The sequence below is a fragment of the Artemia franciscana genome, chromosome 3 (genome assembly GCF_032884065.1).
Source record: "Artemia franciscana chromosome 3, ASM3288406v1, whole genome shotgun sequence".
Taxonomy (NCBI): Eukaryota; Metazoa; Arthropoda; class Branchiopoda; order Anostraca; family Artemiidae; genus Artemia; species Artemia franciscana.
The window spans coordinates 54,770,740-54,781,493 of NC_088865.1; the positions used below are offsets into that span (position 1 = coordinate 54,770,740).

Consider the following 10,754-nt stretch of genomic DNA (forward strand, 5'->3'; position numbering starts at 1 on the left):
ATTTAAATTAGTAAATATTTGTGATTGTTTTAGTTTTAAGAGTTATTCAGGGCCTCATTCAAAATAGTTCCGGTGGTCTTGACTATTACCCTCTCCCTTGCAAAACCTGTTCTCTCGGCATGGTCTTATTTCTTAATAAATATTTCTGCCTTGCAACGACAGAGCAGGTAAAAAAAAAACAAGACTAAGAAATACGAACAACAAGCGGAAAAATCTCTGTTATTTCTACTTATTTTTTTTTACTATTGATGGAAAGGCAGTATATATATATATATATATATATATATATATATATATATATATATATATATATATATATATATATATATATATATATATATATATATATATATATATATATATATTTATATATTTATATATTTATATATTATATATATATATATATATATATATATATATATATATATATATATATATATATATATATATATATATATATATATATATATATATATATATATATATATAATATATATATATATATATATATTATTTTTAAATATCAGATTTGACTCTATAATCAAATATCTTTAAAAAAATTTCGTATGAAAAAACAATATATTGAGTAAAGAGCAAAAACTGGTAACTGCAACAATACTTGTATACATTATAAAAAGGGACCAGGTACGTTAGGGGCTTTAAGTTTTTCGTAACAGGGTTTTTGACTTGAGCAGTTTCAATTGCAGTTCATTTTTTTAGAATGAACTTATACAATGCGGATTGAATGAAATCATGATTACCATTCAAAAATAATCTTGAAATTCAATATTTTTTTCGCACAACAGCTCTTTCCATAAAAAGCTTTAAATTTTCAGTTAATTTTGGCTTGGCTCCATTATGTTTGTCTCATTATTAAGGATGAGTATAGAACCTATGGAAATTTTAATGCCCAAATTAAAGTTAAACACTTCCCATTCTAATAATTTATTTTTGTTTCTCAAATCAGCAAAAACAAAAAACCTAAAATTAAAATTTCTTCAGAAAACTTTAATTTTTCACCTGACCATTTTTACAGCTAACGGTGGCTAGGAATTGGACGAAACAAATACAACAAAATATAAACTTTGCCTTACTCTTGGAATATTGCAACTTCAGAAGCGTTAGGTTATAATTCGAGACGTCTTTCATTCCCCAACAATTGAGAATACAATACAATAAAAATGCATTAGAAATACAATGCAATAAAAAATAAATTTTGCCTTATTCTTGGATTATTGCTGTTTTAGAAACTGTTTTCCCCAAAAATTTATTTTAGACTGTTTATATTTATATTATATTATATTTATATTTATATTATACTTTTATTTCTAAATTCGTCTTTCGTGCATAATGTTCTTATAGATGAAGCCAATCATATTCTTCGTTGCTGTTGCAATTGTTGCCACAAGAGCAGATATATTTCTAGACTCATCCATGAATAGTAATCCTGAAGAAGTGTGGCTTCTTCAGGAAACCGAACACCTTTCACGTGTTCGCACTATTACAACCAAGGTGATTGGAACATCACTTTGTTATTCTGTTATTCCAACAGACGTTTTTGCGGTTATACAGGCTTTTACTCCTACCACTTTTCAACTTAATGTAGCAATTGCAACACTTGAAGATCCAGGAAATTGCAGAAAGAAGAGGTGGGCATTTGAAAACGCTGTTGATGGCAGACTTTCTGGCCCTAATGAAGCACTTAAAATTGCTGATGATGCCAATCCAAGGTAATAATTTTGTAATAATAAAAAGTACCAAAGGCCTTTTACATTCAGTAAATCAGTTTTGAAAAACATTTTCAAAAAACAAGTTTGCAGGGATAACCGACCAGAAACAAAGTTATCCAATAAATTAAATATAAAAAGAAAAGAATTACTAATAATGAATAAACGATATTTGAAATTTAAAAAAATATAATGAACAATACAATTAAAATAAAAACGAAGAAATACAACAAATGAGAGCGGTGGCACCCACTACACTAATTGCCCTTGAGGCAATTTGCATTATACTTGGACTAACGCAAAGTTCCTTTTTCTGCTCTTGTTATGCATTTTATTCATTTTAAATTCTTATTTAAACTACAATGTTTAAGGCTTCCAGCTCATGTATTTGACTATCAATAGGAGAGTCTGCTTTCCAGAATTAAATTTAGTAAATATTAAAAAAAAAAAAAAACTAAGGAGCAACTTTCAAAACTAAAACAAAAAAGTAATAGTAGTAGTAGTAGTAGAACAATTTTATTAGAAATAAACATTTCTTAATCAATAGCACAACATAAGCGAAGCTTGCGAGGCTGTGCTAAATTCAAAGAAAATAAAGAGACAATATGGAGAATAAGAAAATATGGAGAATGAGACCATATACCGAAATCAACAAAAAACCAAAAAACATAAACAATACACTCCCTTGCGTGACCCCAAGACAACAACAAAAAAACAAAAAAATACATAAATATTACAAATGAATAAGCAATGTAAAATTTATTCTATTTACTCTGTTTCAAAAGCATACCTACCGACCAACTCCACACGTAAATCAGACTTAAACTGGTCAAGGCTACCTATTTCCTTGATATCTATACACAGTTTATTCCAAAGTTTTGAAGCTCTGTAAATAAGTGAAAAAGAAGACCTACTTGAAGCTAATCGAGGAACCTCAGTATTACCTCGTATCCGAGTAATGTGGTGGTGAACATCAGACCTCTCACAAAATATTCCTGTAAAACAATCAGGAAGGCTACCTCTGTAGTACCTATATATAAAAATCAACGTATAAAAATCACGTAATCCAGCTGCAGGCATTATATTTAAATCTCTATACATAGACCTCAAAGACTCCTGATTCCCAACACCACAAAAAACTCGGATAGCATTATTCTGGATCACACGGATTGGACGAACTATCGAAGGGAAAGTACCAAGCCAAATCGACGAGCAATACAAAATGTAAGGGTGAATCAGGGAAAAATATAACAATCGTAGAACATTTGGGAGGAAAATATGTTTTAATTTGCGCATGATACCTAAGTTACGTGACAATATTTTCGAAACTGACTTCACATGATCTTTAAATGATAGGGTTTCATCAACATTGATTCCGAGGTATTTGGTGAATCTTGTTCGTTTAATAATTCCCCGCTCCGAAATTATTTCCGTAAACCAAGGGTAAAAATTCGGAGATCGAGAGAAAATAACAAAATTTGACTTATCTATATTCAGGTCAAGGTGGTTTATTTTAAGTCATGTACATATCCTGCTCATTGCTGCATTTATCGTTGACATGAGCAGTTCTTCTGTAGGGGCAACACACACCAAGGTTGTATCATCAGCAAATAAGGGCATAGTAAGCTGGGTCTTACTCGTACCATTGTCAACAAAGTCGTCAATTCTGGGCAGAGCTTTCACAACATGCGGTAGATCATTAATAAAAATTAAAAACAGAGTCGGACCCAGTACGGATCCTTGGGGGACCCCCCAATTAACAACATTTTTACTAGACAAAAATCCTTGTAAATTGACATACTGCTGTCTATTTTGAAGATAACTGCAAAGCAAAACCAATGTAGCACCCCTTAATCCATAAAATTCACATTTTTTTAATAATATTCGATGGTCAACAGTGTCAAACGCTTTAATTAAGTCCAAGAAAACACCAGCTACCCTAAGCTTTTTATCAAGAGCATCATTAATTATAGTAGTAATAAATGAAATCGCCATTTCTGTTGTTCTGCCCTTCCTGAAACCAAACTGATTGGTATGTAGAAGTTTATGACGCTCCAAATGCTCATAAATTCTAATATTAATACATTTTTCTAAAACTCGTGAAACAACAGGTAATAATGAAATTGGTCTATAATTCCCCAGATCATTCTTATTACCACCCTTAAACACAGGAGTTATTCTTGCAATTTTAAGACAATTGGGGAACTTCCCTTGCTTAAAGCAAGCATTAATAAGGGACGTTAATATATGTGAAATGCTTGGAAACACGGCTTTTAAAACAAGAAGGTTAATGGAATCACTCCCAGCCGAAGAACTTTTCATCTCAAAGATAATCTTACGAACTTCATCATGAGTGACAGGTCTTAGATACATTGATACATCGACAGAAGTACCCATAAAAGTCTCAAGCGGAGGATCATCAGAAGCTACATCAGAAGCTACATTATCAGAAGCTACTGTAGTACAAGAAAATCGAGCCCCAACTGTTGCAAAATGTTCCGAAAGGGCGTTACAAATTACAGCAGGCTCATTCGATTTTAACCCATCACTTGTAGTAACTTCGTCAGGCAGAACCGGATCTGTTGAAGATATAACACTTTTAATAATTTTCCAAGTTTTAGCTGGGTTACCAATAGCATCTTTAAATTTACATTCAAGATATTTTTTCTTCGCGTTTCTCAAAAGTTTATTAAGAGCATTTCTATAATTTTTATAAATTCTTGTGCAAACTGGATCGTTTTCATTCCTTATTGAATCCCTATATAACTGGTCTTTCTTATTTATGCACCGCAGAAGACTAGGTGACACCCACGGCTTGTTGGGCATCTTTTTCCTTGACCTTGTCCGATTCACTACACAAGTTTTACTCAGAATAGAGATCAATGTATCATAAAATCTTTGAAAACTTATATTTATATCATCTAGATTTTCAACTTTATTATTCCAATCAACATTAGAAATCTCTTGTTTAAACTTTTCTAAGTTACCCTGGTTGAGCACAGGTAACATACTCATTTTCAGTCTAGAACCTTGCTGCCTCGGAAAACAAACTTTAAAACTTGCCGAAATCCCAAAATGGTCAGAAACATCAGTAACAATAACCCCTGGATCTGAAAATTTAGAATTAGAAAGAATATTATGAAGTAGCTTTGCCGTTAAAGTGGTAACACGCGTACAAATATTGATAGTGGGAAATAAACTATATGACATGCAAAGCTGTAGGAAATCTATAGGAGTATTCGAATTCATATCGTTAAGGTCAATATTAAAGTCCCCAAGCATGAAGAATGGGTGCGAACCAGTAGGTAGTTTATCCAACTGTTCCTCCAAAATATCAAAAAAGGTCAGTATAGACCCAGATGGTGGTCTATATAGTACAACAACATAAACATCTTTTGGCTTAAGCCTGAGCTGAAGGATAAGTGGCTCAAATAACATCTCGTGAAACAGTACTAGATCACTTCTTACCAAAACCTCGATATCGCTCCGTATATAAGCTTCAATACCTCCATGTTGACGAAATTGACGATTCCTATGATAAAATGTATACCCTGGAATATTCAAGAGAGCAGAGTTATGCTCATTTAGCCATGTTTCTGTGAGACCAATAGCCTGAAAAATGGAAAGTTCACATATTCACCTGGCTTTCTTTCCCATCCTGACTTTATCAAAATAATATGTCACCTACCTTTGCAAAAACTTATTTTTTACCCACGCTAGTTTACAGCGTGCAGTTTGCATAAACCATTAAAAGGGCACGGCTAACACCACATCAGGATTCCTCAGGAACTAGCTCGAACGCAGAACTCACTCCTTTATATCCAAGATTATATTGTAACAATTAATTTAAGCAATTATCACGCTATTATTCACATAAGTCTACAACATGGCATAGCAACCGTTGTATCCGGGCAAAAGCAGTCAGACAAGTTTATCCATTGACTGCTGAATGCGAACTATATATTTTTAATTTATATACCTTTAATTTTTCTTGTGTCAATTCAGAAAACCAGAAACAAACACAGATTAAAAAGATTAGTCTTCTGAAAAATAGATACAACCCACATTGGAATTAATAGATATTTCAATTATAAAACAGACGAAAGTAAAAATAGATAATCAAGTCACACTTAAACCGAAGAGAAATTAAAACATATATCAGGAGGTTTTGAAGGATATCGCCTCCTTAAAATCCGTTACGATCAGACGATAATTATTTCTTTGCTGAAAAAGAGTACATTTTAAACAGATTCTCTAACGTGTTTAAAACCAACAAGTTTTTTCAAGTGTAGGTAAAAGAGATACGCTAAAACTTTAAACGAACATGGATTATTACGCATATGATGGGGTTGGTCCCCTCCTAAAAAACTCACTCTTGGCCCAAAAGTTTGAATTTTTGTCCTAATTCCTTAAAAAAGACTCCTAAAACACAAGGACTGTTAAGTTAGAACAATAAGCTTTTAAAAGTTCTAAGAAAAATAGTGTAAAAAGTACAAGATACATCAGAGGGGAAAACCACTCTTATATGTGATTAAATAAAAAAAAAACAAGTTTTCGACTCTTTCTTTCAGCTCTACTTTTTAAAACAGTAGAAAACTTGAGCGTAAAGAGCGGGGCGTTGAGGAGGTAACAGCCCCTTTCATATACAGAGTAATTTCTGTTCGTTTTAAGTTTTAATGTCGCTCCTTACTTTCAGTTAAAAAAACTTGTTTTTTTTTAATTTAATTTCTGAATGTTTTTGAATTAATGCATATTTTGAATTTGGCTCTCTGCACATAAATAATTAAAAGGAAATTTGCAGATTAATCTATTTTTTGGCTGAATGGCTTTCTCATAGTTTTGATCAGACGATTTTGAGAAAAAAAGGAGCGGGGGAGTAGGCCTAGTTACCCTCCAGTTTTTTGGTTACTCAAAAAGGCAAATAGAACTTATAATTTTACGAACGTAACTTACGAGCTAACTTAGGTAACGAACTTCTAAATTCGTATGTTTTATTACGTTAATGAGGGTGTTCGCCTCCTCGTCAATACCTCGCTCTTTACATTAAAGCTTATAGTTAGTCCCAATTCGTTAAGAATGACTCCTGAATCACAAAGGCCGTAAAATAAATAGTTGAAATCAATAAAATTACTTTAGCGTAAAGAGTGAAGTATTAAGAGGAGGTGAACTCCATCATGTGCGTAATAATTTCTGTTCGTTTCAGATTTTAATGCTGCTCCTTACTTTCAGTTGAAGAAACTTTTTCATTTTTTCATTGCTCTTTAAAAAAGAGCTAAAAATAATCCTGCGCCCTCTTCATGGAAATTCTCTTCCCCCACGACAAACTTCTCCATGGAAAGTTTCCTCCGTATAATCCCCTCCCCTAAACCCATCCCCCAACAAAAAAATCCCCCTGAAAGCGTCTGTACACTTCCCAATAACCATTACTGTTTGTAAACACTGGTCAAAGCTTGTAACTTGCAGCCCCTCCCACGGGGACTGTGGGGGAGTAAGTGGCCCCCAAAGACAAAGTTATTAGGTTTTTCAATTTTGCTGAATAAAATGGCTATCTCAGAATTTTGATCAAGTGACTTTGGGAAGAAATGAGCGTGGGAGGGGCCTAGGTGCCCTCCAATTTTTTCAGTAACTTAAAAAGGGCACTAGAACTTTTAATTTCCACTAGAATGAGCCCTCTAACGGCATTATAGGACCACTGAGTCGATAGGATCATCCCTGGAAAAAAAACGAAAAAACAAACAAATAAACACGCATCCGTGATCTGTCTTGTGGCAAAAAATGTAAAATTCCACATTTTTGTAGATAAGAGCTTAAAACTTCTACTGTAGATAGAGCTTGAAACTTCTACTCTGATAAGCTGAATCTGATAGTGTGATTTTCGTTAAGATTCTATGACTTTTAAGGGATGTTTTCCCTATTTTCTAAAATAAGGCAAATTTTTTCAATCTTATAACTTTTGATGGGTAAGTCTAAACTTAATGAAACTTATATATCTAAAATCAGCATCAAAATGCAATTCTTTTGATGTAACTATTGTTAAAAAAATTCGGCTTTTTAGAGTTTTGGTTACTAATGAGCCGGGTCGCTCCTTACTACAGTTCGTTACCACGAACTGTTTGATTACTCTGTAAATGAAAGGGGCTGTTCCCTCCTCAACACCCCGCTCTTTACGCTAAAGTTTGACTCTTTCTGTCAACTCTACTTTTTAAAACAGTAAAAAACTTTAGCGTAAAGAGCGGGGTGTTGAGGAGGGAACAGTCCCTTTCATATACGAGGTAATTTCTGTTCGTTTTAAATTTTAATGTCGTTCCATACTTTCAGTTAAAAAAACTTGTTTTTTTGTTTAATTTCTGAACGTTTTTTAATTAATGCAAGTTTTGATTTTCGCAATTGCATATTTGGAAATTTGCATATTAATTTATTTTTTTGGCTAAATGGCTTTCTCGTAGTTTTGATCGGACAATTTTGAGAAAAAAAGAGCGGGGGAAGAGGCCTAGTTACCCTCCAATTTGTTGGTTACTTAGAAAGGATACTAGAACTTTTAATTTTTACGAACGTTTTTATTAGTAAAAATATATGTAACTTACGAATAAACTTACCTAACGAACTTCTATATTAGTATGTTTTTAGTACGTATATGAGGGGGTTCTCCCCCTCGTCAATACCTTGCTCTTTACACTAAAGCTTAAATTTTGTCCCAATTCCTAAAGAATGACCTCTGAATCACAAAGGCCGTAGAATAAATAGTTGAAATTACCTAAAATACATTAGCGTAGAGCGAGGTATTAAGAGCAGGTGAACTTCTCACATGCGTAATAATTTCTGTTCGTTTTAAGTTATAATGCTGCTCCTTACTTTCAGTCGAAAAAAGTTTTTCATATTTATTTTTTCATTTTTTTTTCAAATAATGCTAGAAAATGTTGCACCCCCTTCATGGAAATCTTCTTCCCCCATGAAAAATTCCTCCATGGAAAGTCTCCCCCACATAACCCCCTCTTCTCGACCCCTCCTCCCAACCAAAAAATCCCCCTGAAAACGTCTGTACACTTCCCAAGGACCATTACTATTTGCAAACACTGGTCAAAGTTTGTAACTTGTAGCCCCTCCCACGGGGACTATGGGGGAGTAAGTCGTCCCCAAGGACATAGTTATAAGGTTTTTCGACTATGTTAAATAGAATGGCTTCGACTATGTTAAATAGAATGGCTATCTCAGAATTTTGATCCGACGACTTTGGAATAAAAATGAGCGTGGGAGGGGGCCTAGGTGTCCTCCAATTTTTCGGTCACTTAAAAAGGGCACTACAACTTTTCATTTCCGTTCGAATGAGCCCTATCGCAAAATTCTAGGGCTACTGGGTCGATATGATCACCCCTGGGCAAAAGGAAAAAAACAAATAAACACGCATCTGTAATTTGTCTTATGGCAAAAAATACAAAATTCCACATTTTTGTAGATAGGAGCTTGGAACTTGTACAATAGGGTTCTCTGATACGCTAAATCTGACGGTGTGATTTTTGTTAAGATCCTATGACTTTTAGGGGTGTTTCTCCCTATTTTCTAAAATATAATTTTCTAAAATAAAATTTACTAAAATTGGAATTGGAAGTATAAGTCCTTTTTAAGTCTAGGGTCCCTATAGTAAATCCGACAGCAACATCCCCAGTTCATCAACAGGGCTAACGATCGACCTTATCTCTATCCTTTTGAGGGACTGAGGCCAGCCGCTCCCCCGGGGTTTTCAAAAGAGCTAAACATCACTCTTATCTGTGTCCATTACAGGGATTATGGTATCCATCTCAAGGTCCTTACCTGGGTCAACGGTTGCCCTCCATAGTCTCTACGGGTCCGACCGTCACCCCTCAATATGTCAAGTGGCACCCAACGGAGTAGACAACACTCCCAACGGCCAGTAAATGTATTTAACTGTTGATCTCGAACAGGTTTTCTGAATTTTATTACAAACAAAGATTTCCGCCAACTGCACGTGCTTCACTGGCTAATTTGAATTTTAACGGATTGTCCAGATTTTCTTTGTTCATTTCCAGATTTAGGGCTAGTGACGAGTGATCTTGGCAGCAAATGTTACTAAGCACAACAAGGGCGTCGGTAGAAAAGTTTCCAAGGGGTCAGACACCAAAACAGCACTGGTGGTTGGCTGACAGGAAATATATTTCAGTATATTTTTTTTCGTAGGAATAATATCATTTTTGAATACTTTTGGAAAAAAACTCAAATAATAAGAGTAATTAGATTGCATGTTAAATGAAACAAAATACAGTAAATTTTAAAGGACATGGATTCCTGGCAGAAGGATCAACTTCCTTAATCAATAGTATATTTATTTATTATGCTTTTAGTCTTAAGAGAAAATCAAACTAAACCCAAAATCAAAGAAAGGTATGTTACTTCCGTAGATTATAAAAGAGGTAGACTTGGCTTTATGCAATTTCCTACGCCTTAGAATAGTTTACAAAAACAGTACTCAAAAACAGTACAATAGTCAAAAACAGTACAATAGTTAGAATAGTTTACAGAAACAGTACTCAAAAATCATCCTTCCTTCATGAACACCAAGTTTCGATTTTATAAAAACCTCATTTTATAAAATGCACCTCTTTCAAAACAGGACAACTCTCCCCCTCGAACTTAAATCCCTCATAAATTCAGACATTAAAAGAAAATAGAATAGTGACAGAAAAAAAATTTAAACTTACTATCCAGCTGTTAAATTGACTCTCTTTCTTGTTATGGTCCTGTTTAACTAAATAAAATAAACAGGTTCAAAAAAATCTCGTAACAAGAGAATAACTTATGAAAAAAAAAACTGGAAGTAAAAATTGACTTGGACTAATGTTCACTAATGTTCACCAAAACTAAAAATGGAATTCTCATGACAAGTGCTACATCGATAGTATTGGCTTTTTGTGCTTATCTGAAATTCTTTTATTCTGTAGTTATTCACCAAAAACAAAATATCTGAGAAAATTTACCTAATTTTTGAAAAAACAATAACACCCCCAAAAAGCA

At 33.6% G+C, this 10,754-nt stretch overlaps 1 protein-coding gene across 1 annotated transcript in view; it reads left to right on the forward strand.

Annotated features, from left to right (window-relative positions):
• LOC136025427 (mucin-2-like) overlaps positions 1-9,628 on the forward strand; it is a 99,037-nt gene extending 89,409 nt beyond the window's left edge. The window contains exons 5-6 of the transcript XR_010617093.1: positions 1,363-1,730; positions 9,507-9,628. The gene's annotated coding sequence lies outside the window, so the exon portion shown is untranslated. The remainder of the gene's footprint in view (positions 1-1,362; positions 1,731-9,506) is intronic.
• Positions 9,629-10,754: the final 1,126 nt, after the last annotated feature.